The sequence below is a fragment of the Bufo gargarizans genome, chromosome 11, assembly GCF_014858855.1.
Source record: "Bufo gargarizans isolate SCDJY-AF-19 chromosome 11, ASM1485885v1, whole genome shotgun sequence".
Classification (NCBI taxonomy): Eukaryota; Metazoa; Chordata; class Amphibia; order Anura; family Bufonidae; genus Bufo; species Bufo gargarizans.
In genome coordinates, this window is record NC_058090.1 from 94,697,970 (window position 1) to 94,713,956 (window position 15,987).

Below are 15,987 nucleotides of genomic sequence, written 5' to 3' on the forward strand. Positions count from 1 at the left end.
CACAATATACTGCACCAGCAGAACCAAATACCACAGTGCAGCACAATATACTGCCCCAGCAGAACCAATACCACAGTGCAGCACAATATACTGCCCCAGCAGAACCTTAATCCACAGTGCAGCACAATATACTGCCCCAGCAGAACCAAATACCACAGTGCAGCACAATATACTGCCCCAGCAGAACCAAATACCACAGTGCAGCACAATATACTGCCCCAGCAGAACCAAATACCACAGTGCAGCACAATATACTGCCCCAGCAGAACCAAATACCACAGTGCAGCACAATATACTGCCCCAGCAGAACCAAATACCACAGTGCAGCACAATATACTGCCCCAGCAGAACCAAATACCACAGTGCAGCACAATATACTGCCCCAGCAGAACCAAATACCACAGTGCAGCACAATATACTGCCCCAGCAGAACCAAATACCACAGTGCAGCACAATATACTGCCCCAGCAGAACCAGAATACCACAGTGCAGCACAATATACTGCCCCAGCAGAACCAGATACCACAGTGCAGCACAATATACTGCCCCAGCAGAACCAAATACCACAGTGCAGCACAATATACTGCCCAGCAGAACCAGATACCACAGTGCAGCACAATATACTGCCCCAGCAGCAACCAAATACCACAGTGCAGCACAATATACTGCCCCAGCAGAACCAAATACCACAGTGCAGCACAATATACTGCCCAGCAGAACCAAATACCACAGTGCAGCACAATATACTGCACCAGCAGAACCAAATACCACAGTGCAGCACAATATACTGCCCCAGCAGAACCAATACCACAGTGCAGCACAATATACTGCCCCAGCAGAACCAAATACCACAGTGCAGCACAATATACTGCCCCAGCAGAACTAACTACCACAGTGCAGCACAATATACTGCCCCACCAGAGCCAAATACCACAGTGCAGCACAATATACTGCCCCAGCAGCACCAAATACCACAGTGCAGCACAATATACTGCCCCAGCAGAACCAGATACCACAGTGCAGCACAATATACTGCCCCAGCAGAACCAGATACCACAGTGCAGCACAATATACTGCCCCAGCAGAACCAGATACCACAGTGCAGCACAATATACTGCCCCAGCAGAACCAGATACCACAGTGCAGCACAATATACTGCCCCAGCAGAACCAAATACCACAGTGCAGCACAATATACTGCCCCAGCAGAACCAAATACCACAGTGCAGCACAATATACTGCCTCAGCAGAAGCAAATACCACAGTGCAGCACAATATACTGCACCAGCAGAACCAAATACCACAGTGTAGCACAATATACTGCCCCAGCAGAAGCAAATACCACAGTGCAGCACAATATACTGCCCCAGCAGCACCAAATACCACAGTGCAGCACAATATACTGCACCAGCAGAACCAAATACCACAGTGCAGCACAATATACTGCCCCAGCAGCACCAAATACCACAGTGCAGCACAATATACTGCCCCAGCAGAACCAGATACCACAGTGCAGCACAATATACTGCCCCAGCAGAACCAAATACCACAGTGCAGCACAATATACTGCACCAGCAGAACCAAATACCACAGTGCAGCACAATATACTGCCCCAGCAGCACCAAATACCACAGTGCAGCACAATATACTGCCCCAGCAGAACAATATAACCCAGTGCTGCTGGTCCGGGGGGGGGGGGGCGGGGGTTTGCTCGGGCTGCCCCTTGGGCATCAGCCCACAGGAAAATTCCCCTGTAGTGTCTGTGGCCAGTCCACCCATGATCATGAAATGCACTGAGATAATAGACCCATTCATTGGACCCAGAACAAACTGTGTATTTTTTAACTGATGCAGAATTTCCATCGAACTATGATTAACAATTCTCTGTGCAAAACCTCCCTGGATCTCGGTAATGGTCGTTGAGATCGGCCTCCGTAGTAAGATTTCCATAAAGGATTATTTGATCAGAGGTGAAAACATAAAATCGAGTTCCTTGGTCATGAGGTGTTTACAGTTACACCGGAGGCTCCAAAGCTCATAAGTAATGGATGTTTTATTTTCAGGAACGCTCCTCCAGGGCAAGACCCTCATGGTTGTAAATGGGAGACCTTCCTCTATTAACTGAGACCCTACAGAAGGTATCTGCAAATGGGCTTTCAGCTAGACAACCCCCTTTACAGACTCTTTTCTGAGGGGGATGTAGATATTCTTACTCCTGTAACCTGGTTGGATCCCCTGAACATACCCAGTACCTTTCATTAGCTGGTCCAATGACAGGAGTTGCCACCTGGCTGGTAAGTGGCACACCTGTCAGTAATAGGCATTACATTTTATTTTGCCAGCAATTATCATTGTTATTGAAAATTTATTTCTTACCCCTTTATTGCTTATGCTTACCCTTTCACTGCCCTAGATCACCAGGGATACTTACATTAACCCTTTCACATCGCTAGGCCACCAAGGAAGCTTACACGAACATTTTCACTGCCCTAGTCCACCAGGGATGCTTACGTGATCTTTTTAGTTGCCCTAGATTGCCTGGGAGACTTACTTCAACCCCTTTCACTGCCCTAGATCACCAGGGATACTTACATTAACCCTTTCACATCCCTAGGCCACCAAGGAAGCTTACATGAACATTTTCACTGCCCTAGTCCACCAGGGATGCTTATGTGATCTTTTTAGTTGCCCTAGACTGCCTGGGAGTCTTACATCAACCCTTTCACTGCTCTAGACCACCAGGGTTTCTACAGTCCCAGGATACCACAGGTGCTTACATCCACCCATTTACTGCCCAAGGTCATGCTTTCATTAACCCTTTCACTGCTGTAGACCACCAAGGATTCTTAGATGAACCGTTTTCACTGCCCTAGACCACCAGGAATGCATGCATCCACCCCTTTCACTTCCCTATCCCACTAGGGTTTTGTACATGAACCCTATCACTTCTCTAGGCTACCAGGGATGCTTATGTTAACCTTTTCACTGTCCTAAACCACAAGGGGTAGTGTCGGTGTTGACCTTTTCATTTCGCTTGTCTCTAGGCAGATTAGAGAAGAAAGCATGAAGCGACGCCTGCAGGATCACACTCCTTTTTACGTGGTATGTACGTTTTTGTGGCACCTCCTTTTGGACCTGTAATAGCAGCAATATTGTCTACCTTGTATACCGTATGCGGACGAGGAATCCCTATAGCGATCGCTTGTCCTCATACAGCTGCATTGTTTCTGGGCGGTAGGTCACTGTTCACACAGCACGTTCCGAAATGATTTACACTGACAGATTGTCAGGAATGAGCGTTCACAGGCACGTCGTTCCGGAGAATCTGCCCGTGTAAATCCACCAACTTGGCAGAAGAGGACGACTTATGGACGCTCATTTACTGGTATTTTTGTATTTCAGTGGAATCCGCCTTTTACCACAGATTGTCACTACAGAAAAGATAAGATTATGGCTCAAGCGCAGTTCATTTCCCAAAAAGTTCTAACCCAAGGAAATCTCCACGACAAGCGCTAATTGTTGTAATCTAATTAATCCTCCTCAAAAGGACATTAACACTAACATGGCGCAGTGTCAGCAAAGGAGTATTTATCCAGGAGGAGGCCTGCGCTGTGTCACCCTGGCCGGGCCGTCTCGGCCTCGTCACAAATAAATCCACTCTAATTAGTGATTGCACAAGAGCTTCTTCCTGAATGGTGACATTAACGTCACCGAAATAGCTTTCACGTGCGGTTTATAGCTCTAGTAAAAGGACGTCTCATGAATTGTAGCTATTTCTTAACCCCTTCAAGGGGTGATGCAATGAGTATTGTAAAAAAAAAATGAAAAACGGATCCTGTATTATAAGCATCAGTTACTTATAAGTATAAGCATCAGTTACCTATTACTTGTAAGCAGCACTTACAATAACGTCTTAGAGATGAGCGAATTTCATATTTCCAAATTCGTTTGCGATTCGTTTACTGGTAAAAGCAGAATTGCGTTATAGATTCCGTTACCACGGACCATAACGCAATTCTATGACGGAATGCCTTTAGAGGCATTCCGTTATTCATTCCGTCATAATAGAAGTTTATGGGCTGCATAACGGATCCGTCCCGTTTCCGATATGCATTCCGTCATAGAATTGCGTTATGGTCCGTGGTAACGGAATCCATAACCCTATTCTGCTTTTACCAGTAAACGAATCGCAAATGAATTTCAAAATATGAAATTCTCTTATCTCTAATCCGTCTCATTTGGAGCATCAGTAATGATCAGTTTGTGTCGGTTCCGTTAGAGATTGATTATTTTTGAACAAAGAAAAAGTACTGCAGACAGGACAATACACGCCAGTGCTTAGGGTGCAGGACAATGATGCCTCAGCACTTGGAGTATGGGGCAATGACATGCTGACAATTGGGGTATGGGACAATAACACATCGACACTTGGGGTACAGGACAATAATGCTTGGGGTAAGGGACAGTGACGTGCTGACCACTGGGGAACAGAACAGTGATGCGCTGTTACTTGGGGTACAGGACAGTGATACGCTGTTACTTGGGGTACAGGACAGTGATACGCTGTTACTTGGGGTACAGGACAGTGATACGCTGTTACTTGGGGTACAGGACAGTGATACGCTGTTACTTGGGGTACAGGACAGTGACACAGTGATGCTTGGGGTACAGGACAGTGACACAGTGATAATTGGGGTACAGGACAGTGACACGCTGATACTTGGGGTACAGGACAGTGACACGCTGATACTTGGGGTACAGGACAGTGACACGATGATACTTGGGGTACAGGACAGTGACACGGTGATACTTGGGGTACAGGACAGTGACACGATGATACTTGGGGTACAGGACAGTGACACGCTGATACTTGGGGTACAGGACAGTGACACGCTGATACTTGGGGTACAGGACAGTGACACGATGATACTTGGGGTACAGGACAGTGACACGACGATACTTGGGGTACAGGACAGTGACACGATGATACTTGGGGTACAGGACAGTGAAACGCTGATACTTGGGGTACAGGACAGTGACACGATGATACTTGGGGTACAGGACAGTGACACGCTGATACTTGGGGTATAGGACAGTGATACTTGGGGTACAGGACAGTGACACGGTGATACTTGGGGTACAGGACAGTGACACGCTGATACTTGGGGTACAGGACAGTGACACGATGATACTTGGAGTACAGGACAGTGACACAACGATACTTGGGGTACAGGACAGTGACACAGTGATACTTGGGGTACAGGACAGTGACACAACGATACTTGGGGTACAGGACAGTGACACAGTGATACTTGGGGTACAGGACAGTGACACAATGATACTTGGGGTACAGGACAGTGAAACGCTGATACTTGGGGTACAGGACAGTGACACGGTGATACTTGGGGTATAGGACAGTGATACTTGGGGTACAGGACAGTGACACAGTAATACTTGGGGTACAGGACAGTGAAATGCTGATACTTGGGGTACAGGACAGTGACACAGTGATTCTTGGGGTACAGGACAGTGACACGATGATACTTGGGGTACAGGACAGTGACACAGTAATACTTGGGGTACAGGACAGTGAAACGATGATACTTGGGGTAGAGGACAGTGAAACGATGATACTTGGGGTAGAGGACAGTGACACGATTATACTTGGGGTACAGGACAGTGACACAACGATACTTGGGGTATAGGACAGTGACACGACGATACTTGGGGTATAGGACAGTGACACGACGATACTTGGGGTACAGGACAGTGACACGCTGATACTTGGGGTACAGGACAGTGACACGATGATACTTGAGGTACAGGACAGTGACACGCTGATACTTGGGGTACAGGACAGTGACATGGTGATACTTGGGGTACAGGACAGTGACACGCTGATACTTGGGGTACAGGACAGTGACACGCTGATACTTGGGGTACAGGACAGTGACATGGTGATACTTGGGGTACAGGACAGTGACACGCTGATACTTGGGGTACAGGACAGTGACACGATTATACTTGGGGTACAGGACAGTGACACGACGATACTTGAGGTACAGGACAGTGACACGCTGATACTTGGGGTACAGGACAGTGACACGCTGATACTTGGGGTACAGGACAGTGACACGCTGATACTTGGGGTACAGGACAGTGACACGCTGATACTTGGGGTACAGGACAGTGACACGCTGATACTTGGGGTACAGGACAGTGACACGCTGATACTTGGGGTACAGGACAGTGACACGCTGATACTTGGGGTACAGGACAGTGACACGCTGATACTTGGGGTACAGGACAGTGACACGCTGATACTTGGGGTACAGGACAGTGACACGCTGATACTTGGGGTATAGGACAGTGACACGACGATACTTGGGGTACAGGACAGTGACACGACGATACTTGGGGTATAGGACAGTGACACGACGATACTTGGGGTACAGGACAGTGACACGCTGATACTTGGGGTACAGGACAGTGACACGATGATACTTGAGGTACAGGACAGTGACACGCTGATACTTGGGGTACAGGACAGTGACATGGTGATACTTGGGGTACAGGACAGTGGCACTATGATACTTGGGGTACAGGACAGTGACACGCTGATACTTGGGGTACAGGACAATGACACAGTGATACTTGGGGTACAGGACAGTGACACGATGATACTTGAGGTACAGGACAGTGACACGCTGATACTTGGGGTACAGGACAGTGACATGGTGATACTTGGGGTACAGGACAGTGACACGCTGATACTTGGGGTACAGGACAGTGACACGCTGATACTTGGGGTACAGGACAATGACACAGTGATACTTGGGGTACAGGACAGTGACACGCTGATACTTGGGGTACAGGACAGTGACAATGTGACACAATGTTAAGTCCCAATAGATGGGAGCTCATCAGTTTTCGGCTGCACTTAGTAAACCCGGGCCTGGTAGAGTGACACCCTCTGGTTGGATCTCACATCTCAGATCTTCTTGGTTTTGGGTGGGGTTCCCCCGATCACTGTACAGTGAATGGACAAATTACTAATCTGCTGAGTATTCGTCTCCTTTGCCAGAACCGCTCTCCCCGCTCTATAGACTCACATGAAACGACTGTTGTCACATGAAATGTCAACTCTGTGGTCCAAAACATGCCATGTGCGCTGCGTAATGTCTTCCTCACCCAGTCACCAGAATCCTCAGCTGGAAGGGAGAAAACATCTTTAGAAGCCACGTGAATATCTGGGTAGAATAAGAAGCAGTTGTTTTTCACATCAAAGGTTTGTAAAGTAGAATCAGCTGGGAGATAGCGGACGAAGACCCTGCCATCCCGGCACAGACCGCATAGCCAATCAGACTGCTCGGAGCTTGGCGTCCAGACACATAGCTGCTGCGAAGGGTTAAAAGACCAAGAAGTGGTGTGGTGGACATAGCAAGGAGATGACATGGGGGTCTGGTTAGTAGGAGTTAAAAAAGGGCCATCGCAAACAAAGTACCACCCAGTGGACAGTTTTTGCAATAGGAGTCAGGGGGGCAACACATACTGCCTGGGGGGGCTCAGACATTGCACACAAAGCCTTAAAGGGGTATTCAAACTTTTATGGCAAGTTTTCACTTGTAGGCAGTACTGCTTGTCTTCATCAGTGAGGCTTCCAGTCCCAGGTATGTACTCGCCAAAAGTTGGAATAACCCTTTAAGGTCACCATACACTGATTGCACATTGCAGGATCTATGACAGTGCCAGTGATGTGCGGTCCGCAAAATGTGGAACGCACATTGCCGGTGTCCATGTTTTGCGAATCCGCAAAACACATAAGGACGTGTGAATGGACCCTTAGGTGATGTTTCCCAGTCTAATCTCCATCAAACACCCATGGGTCACTGGCCTCCGACGTGAAAGAGACATCGTCCTAGTCCTGTCTCTTTTGTGACGGTACATGTCTGGAGGATTTCCCGATTATACCCATAGGACCCCATAGTAAAAAGCAGATACAGTGCGGTATACATTTTTGGCTGTGTACCCCAGCACGGAATGGCATAGTCTCTGCTCTTCCACACAGCGCAGACGTACGCTCACATACTGGCCTGGCGAGAGATGGAATATGGCAGGAGATTTTTCAGGCCATGCACTGCAAATTTATAGGCTCTGTTCACACATGTCATGCCTTCAGCAGTTTTGTCCCTATGACACTGGCTGACCTGTTACATGTGTGTTCGGCACCTGAAGGCGTCTGTGTTGGTCCCATGTTCATACAGTATGTGCACGCATTGCTGAGAAAAGTGATGTATTAATGTATGCAAATGAGCCTCTAGGTGCAACGGGGGAGTTGCCGTTGCACCTAGAGGCCCAGCTTTCTGTGCAAGTGCCGCGCCCTCTCCACTCAGCACCAGGCAGTGCAAAAGTGATCACGCCTGGCCCTGTCAATCAAAGTGGAGAAGACGCGGCAGCTGCAGAGAGAGAGCAGAGCCTCTAGGTGTAATGGTAACGCCCCCATTGCTCCTAGAGGCTCATTTGCATATAATAAAACATAATTTTCTCAGCATATGAACATGAGACCAACACTGATGTCTTCAGCTGCCGAACACATGTAACAGGTCAGCCAGTGTCATAGGGACAGAGCTGCTGAGATTAGCCCTTTAATAGTGTAGTAAGAGGATCCATTAATACTCCCATCATCTAGAGCCTCAGGAATCCTGTCATATACAGCTGCACCCAGGCGCACATTGTTACGTTGGGTGGAGCGTTGCGCTGGCCACTTGTGCAGCAGTTCAACTGTCTTCAGAATGTCACTTGTCCTCTCGTGTCTGGTGCAGGAATTATCTCTGTACAGTTACACTCAGCACTCGGGTGACGGGAGATTGTGGAATTTCCTCTCCAGTGTCGTATTGGTGACATCCTAACACATAGGGTGGAAAAATGTTAGTCTGGAGGCAATATTATAGTAGTCATATTCCTGTACATAGGCGGCAGTATTATAGTAGTTATATTCCTGTACATAGGAGTAGTATTATAGTAGTTATATTCCTGTACATAGGAGCAGTATTATAGTAGTCATATTCCTGTACATAGGCGGCAGTATTATAGTAGTTATATTCCTGTACATAGGAGTAGTATTATAGTAGTTATATTCTTGTACATAGGAGGCAGTATTATAGTAGTTATACTCTTGTACATAGGAGGCAGTATTATAGTAGTTGTATTCTTGTACATAGGAGCAGTATTATAGTAGTTATATTCTTGTACATAGGAGCAGTATTATAGTAGTTATATTCTTGTACATAGGAGCAGTATTATAGTAGTTATATTCTTGTACATAGGAGCAGTATTATAGTAGTTATATTCTTGTATATAGGAGCAGTATTATAGTAGTTATATCCTTGTACATAGGAGCAGTATTATAGTAGTTATATTCTTGTACATAGGAGCAGTATTATAGTAGTTATATTCTTGTACATAGGAGGCAGTATTATAGTAGTTATATTCTTGTACATAGGAGGCAGTATTATAGTAGTTATATTCCTGTACATAGGGGCAGTATTATAGTAGTTATAGTCTTGTACATAGGAGCAGTGTTATAGTAGTTATATTCTTGTACATAGGAGGCAGTATTATAGTAGTTATACTCTTGTACATAGGAGCAGTATTATAGTAGTTATATTCTTGTACATAGGAGCAGTATTATAGTAGTTATACTCTTGTACATAGGAGCAGTATTATAGTAGTTATATTCGTGTACATAGGAGCAGTATTATAGTAGTTATATTCTTGTACATAGGAGGCAGTATTATAGTAGTTATATTCCTGTACATAGGGGCAGTATTATAGTAGTTATATTCTTGTACATAGGAGCAGTATTATAGTAGTTATATTCTTGTACATAGGAGCAGTATTATAGTAGTTATATTCTTGTACATAGGAGCAGTATTATAGTAGGTATATTCTTGTACATAGGAGCAGTATTATAGTAGTTATATTCTTGTACATAGGAGGCAGTATTATAGTAGTTATATTCCTGTACATAGGCGGCAATATTATAGTAGTTATATTCTTGTACATAGGAGCAGTATTATAGTAGTTATATTCTTGTACATAGGAGCAGTATTATAGTAGTTATATTCTTGTACATAGGAGCAGTATTATAGTAGGTATATTCTTGTACATAGGAGCAGTATTATAGTAGTTATATTCTTGTACATAGGAGGCAGTATTATAGTAGTTATATTCCTGTACATAGGCGGCAATATTATAGTAGTTATATTCTTGTACATAGGAGCAGTATTATAGTAGTTATATTCTTGTACATAGGAGCAGTATTATAGTAGTTATATTCTTGTACATAGGAGCAGTATTATAGTAGGTATATTCTTGTACATAGGAGCAGTATTATAGTAGTTATATTCTTGTACATAGGAGGCAGTATTATAGTAGTTATATTCCTGTACATAGGCGGCAATATTATAGTAGTTATATTCTTGTACATAGGAGCAGTATTATAGTAGTTATATTCTTGTACATAGGAGCAGTATTATAGTAGTTATATTCTTGTACATAGGAGCAGTATTATAGTAGTTATATTCTTGTACACAGGAGGCAGTATTATAGTAGTTATATTCTTGTACATAGGAGCAGTATTATAGTAGTTATATTCTTGTACACAGAAGGCAGTATTATAGTAGTTATATTCTTGTACATAGGAGCAGTATTATAGTGGTTATATTCTTGTACATAGGAGGCAGTATTATAGTAGTTATATTATTGTACATAGGAGGCAGTATTATAGTATTTATATTCTTGTACATAGAAGCAGTATTATAGTATTTATATTCTTGTACATAGAAGCAGTATTATAGTAGTTATATTCTTGTACATAGGAGCAGTATTATAGTAGTTATATTCTTGTACATAGAAGCAGCATTATAATAGTTATAGTCTTGTACATAGGAGCAGTATTATAGTAGTTATAGTCTTGTACATAGGAGCAGTATTATAGTAGTTATATTCTTGTACATAGGGAGCAGTATTATAGTAGTTATATTCTTGTACATAGGAGCAGTATTATAGTAGTTATATTCTTGTACATAGGAGCAGTATTATAGTAGTTATATTCTTGTACATAGGAGGCAGTATTATAGTAGTTATATTCTTGTACATAGGAGCAGTATATAGTAGTTATATTCTTGTACATAGGAGGCAGTATTATAGTAGTTATATTCTTGTACATAGGAGCAGTATTATAGTAGTTATATTCTTGTACATAGGAGGCAGTATTATAGTAGTTATATTCTTGTACATAGGAGCAGTATTATAGTAGTTATATTCTTGTACATAGGAGGCAGTATTATAGTAGTTATATTCTTGTACATAGGAGCAGTATTATAGTAGTTATATTCTTGTACATAGGAGGCAGTATTATAGTAGTTATATTCTTGTACATAGGAGCAGTATTATAGTAGTTATATTCTTGTACATAGGAGGCAGTATTATAGTAGTTATATTCTTGTACATAGGAGGCAGTATTATAGTAGTTATATTCCTGTACATAGGAGGCAGTATTATAGTAGTTATGGTCTTGTACATTCATCAGTATAATACATTTTTGTGCCTTTCTATAGAGGGCAGTGTTATCATACCTATGTAGGTGGTAATATTATAGTATGCTGGTTACATATGGTAATGGTATTCGGCTTCTCAGTGGGGGAATGGGTGTGGAAAGTAGCATCCTTCTTCCTGACTAATGGCGGATTTAGATGAGTAGATAATCGTTTAGGTGATAAACGACACAATCACATTTCCCTAATTACACAGATGACCGAACAGCACTTTCATGCAGAGTCTATTGTCTATTAATTTGTTTGCATGGAACTGCTTAATCAAGGATCGTTCCCCGTATTCGGACAGCAATGATTTACGGAACTCGCCCCAGCTCTTACATTATATGGCCAATCGAGTACACGGTGTACCTTTACATTCCATCCATTCGATAGTGACTATTGATCATTATTTTTTTGCATAAATGATTTTACACGAGTTAAACGAGCGGTTTCAGTGCAGTCAGTCTCTACCGCACGAGTCGTTAGGGTTCAGATTGTGACGATCACCATTAGTGATGGTGCATTCAGACGAGTAGATAGTTTGTCACTTACCCTCTAAGAGATTCCATTGAGAAACCTGATCTCTGACTTTGGCATCACACAGTAGACACACAATGATTGGTAAACTCCATAGCAGTGACCAAGGTATGTACGCAAATAGGGGGTCATTTACTATCCAGAGACACTCCTATGTTAGGCATATTTCTGGCGCTGATTGGTTATTTGAGCTGCAATCTGCGACTTTTTCCCCGCTCACGCCAAGTCTAAAAAAAGTGGGCTTGGGGCGGCAAGTATCTCTTCGTGGAATGAACGTGCAGAAGTGGAAAGCACACAAACCATCCACGTGCTTTCTGCATCCACAAAACGCAGACCACGGAACTATTGAACACAATTGGGCCGCAAATAAAATGTAGATGGCACACGGACCGCATCGGTATATTGCGGAACTGCGATTTGCAGACCGCAAAAACGGATGCAGTCTATGCAAATAGGGAGCTCGGTGCATGCTGTTCCATTGTTGAGTTGATGACTGATGGAAACTCTTGGTAAACGTGTAGCTCGATGGCTGGTCTACAATCTCAGTCTGCTTGTCCTGCTACTAGCTTGTAATATAGATGTCCCTAAATCACGAGCTCCTTCTGGAGGGCCGCAGCTAATCCAAGCATCCATCTGTTCACCATCCTATCATGTTAGTTGTGTGCTCATTGGGTACTGGTTCTCCTTACGGATTACCCAAATTTGTGCAGGGAGCCTTACAGGCAATGCTCCTTGGGAAATGTGTGAAAATTAACTCCAGAAAGAAGACAACTGTCCCTCAGCTGCCACCTGTGGGTAATAACCCATTAAAGAGCATCTGTCACCATGATCAACCCAATTAAACCAGGCATATTGCCTGGTAGGGTTCATCACGGTTTTTGTTTTCAGTTCTATGTAGATGAGGTACTTGGAGCACAGAGGTTCTGGCCCAGCTCCTTGAAGCACCACTTCACCTCCACCTCTAGCAGTGAGATTGACAGGGCTAGGAATCCTCACTGATTTGATGCCTGGCCTCGAAATCTGACGCATGTGCCGGCGGCATTACCATGGACGCATGTGCAGTCTAGTTCTCAGAGCAGGGACCAGTGCTGTGAGGTCTTCGCTGTGCATGCACAAGGTTTGAAGGCCTGGCATCGGAGTAGTGAGGTGCTCCATGATGCATGAGCAGTCGTTTATCGCAGTGACCCGCAGCAGCGGATATGATCAGGTAAGTCTGATGTCCTCCTCAGGTCTGGCCATGCTGTTGTATCTGCCTGAAAGGTCCCTGGGGATGAACCACCCCTTTAAAGCGGTGTTCTCATTTTAAAGCTGGCCATACATTTTAAAATACACTTGTTTGGCTGACAGCGATAGCTCCTGATTATGGCCACTTCACGGAGTAAAGGTCTATCACTAGGGTAGGCCATAAGTTAGAGGGCGTCCAATGTCTGCGGATCCTCTGTCCATGTACTGAGAAGTCGCTCCCTTTATCTTGTACCTGGCGTCTGTAGCTGATCTGTCAGGCATAGGCGTGCGCAGCCTATTACATTAGGGTGTGCACCCTAAAGCACAAACACACACGACACGCGCGTATGTATGTATGTATGTATGTATGTATGTATATATATATATATATATATATATATATATAAATATATATTATATCCACAGATCCTCCACAACAGTGTGTCAATTTTTATTGTACTAGACTACTACTTAAAAGACAAGCTTTCAAGAGTTTTCCTTTCTTCCTCAGTACGCTTGAGTATTGAGAAACAATCTATTCCTAAGGGTGGCTTTACATCTGCGTTATGCCATTCCGTTATAGGTTCCGTTTCAAACGGAATATATAATGGAATGGCCAGGTGGAATGCAAAACGGAAACCTTTAAGAGGCATTCCGTTTTGCTCTGTCCTAATAGAAGTTTATGAGAAAGCATAACCAATCCGTCTGGGTCCCGTTATGCTGTTATCCTGTCGACAGGACTTTTTTTTCCATCTTGCATAATCCGTTTTGAAGCACATAGACTTTTATTAGGACGGAGAGCAAATGGGATGCCTCCTGCAGAGTCTGCACTGTACGAGAGAGAGATAGCAGTGGCTGTGAAGGGAAAAGTTCCAGAGCACAATGACAGCCCCAGAGCCTTTCTGCTGCCTGACTGACCGTATGCTGCCACAGCGCCAGCCCAGCCTGCAGGACATCAGAGAGGCCTGGGGTCCACATTATTGCACCACTACATTTATTTATCAAAAAGCATCATACATAGCTAAAAGCAAAACAAAAAAAAATATGTTTACTGTCCCTTTAAGCAAAAGCCAGAATATAATAAAAGACAAAAAAAATAACTTTTTACTTACAAAATAAGCTATTCAGTCGTCTGCTGCGCCATCCTCTGCTTGCTTCCACAGATTCGTTCCCCTCCTTTCTATCTCTCCTCAGTGCGCAGGTGCAATGTTATGGGGGATTTGTGGATGACACACTGTTACGAGGGATCTGTGGATGACACACTGTTATGGGGGATCTGTGAATGACACACTGTTATGGGGGATCTGTGAATGACACACTGTTATGGGGATCTGTGAATGACACACTGTTATGGGGGATCTGTGGATGACACACTGTTATGGGGATCTGTGAATGACACACTGTTATGGGGGATCTGTGGAGGACACACTGTTATGGGGGATCTGTGGATGACACACTGTTATGGGGATCTGTGAATGACACACTGTTATGGGGGATCTGTGGAGGACACACTGTTATGGGGGATCTGTGGATGACACACTGTTATGGGGTATCTGTGAATGACACACTGTTATGGGGGACCTGTGGATGACACACTGTTATGGGGGATCTGTGAATGACACACTGTTATGGGGGATCTGTGAATGACACACTGTTATGAGGGATCTGTGGATGACACACTGTTATGGGGTATCTGTGAATGACACACTGTTATGGGGGACCTGTGGATGACACACTGTTATGGGGGACCTGTGGATGACACACTGTTATGGGGGACCTGTGGATGACACACTGTTATGGGGGACCTGCGGATGACACACTGTTATGGGGGATCTGCGGATGACACACTGTTATGGGGGATCTGCAGATGACACACTGTTATGGGGGATCTGCGGATAACACACTGTTATGGGGACATCTGCGGATGATGCACTGTTATGGGCATCTGTGGATAACGCACTGTTATGGCCATCAGTGGATGAAACTATCATGTGGGATCTCTGGATGACACTTTTATTGGGGGCATCTGTGGATGACGCACTGTTGTGGGGGCATCTGTGGATGACGCACTGTTATGGGGCATCTGTGGATGACGCACGGTTATGGGGGCATCTGTGGATGACGCACTGTTATGGGGGCATCTGTGGATGACGCACGGTTATGGGGGCATCTGTGGATGACGCACTGTTAAGGGGATATCGGTGGATGGCACTGTCATCCACAGATCCCCCCATAACAGTGTCATCCACAGATCCCCCCCATAACAGTGTCATCCACAGATCCCCCATAACAGTGTGATATTCCACACAGATGCCCCCATAACAGTGTCATCCACAGACCACAGATATCCCCTTAACAGTCTATTAAGAAAATACTTGTGGAAGGCACTGTTATGGGGGTATCTGTGTGGAATCTGACACAGATGCAGGGGGGTCTGTGGTATGTGGATGACACTGTTATGTGGGGCAGGGGGGATCTGTGGATGACACATATATATAGCAGCATCTTGTGCTATATATGTGTCATTATCCACAGATTCCCCCCCCCCCTCCCCCTCCCCCTCCCCCCTCCCCCTCCCCCCTCCCCCCTCCCTCCTCCCTGACAGTGACCCCCAACAGGGGGTGGAG

The 15,987-nt window shown here is 44.7% G+C and overlaps 1 long non-coding RNA gene across 6 annotated transcripts in view; it reads left to right on the top strand.

Moving 5' to 3' along the window:
- Nucleotides 1-15,987, top strand: part of LOC122922173 — a 50,543-nt gene that overhangs the window by 27,430 nt on the left and 7,126 nt on the right. For 5 of the 6 annotated variants that reach the window (XR_006387101.1, XR_006387103.1, XR_006387100.1 and 2 more), the window contains 2 exons: nucleotides 2,063-2,137; nucleotides 3,044-3,101. This is a non-coding gene — a long non-coding RNA (uncharacterized LOC122922173). Of the gene's footprint in view, nucleotides 1-2,062; nucleotides 2,138-3,043; nucleotides 3,102-3,401; nucleotides 3,745-15,987 lie in introns of those variants that run through there. The other variant, XR_006387102.1, reaches the window with a different exon arrangement.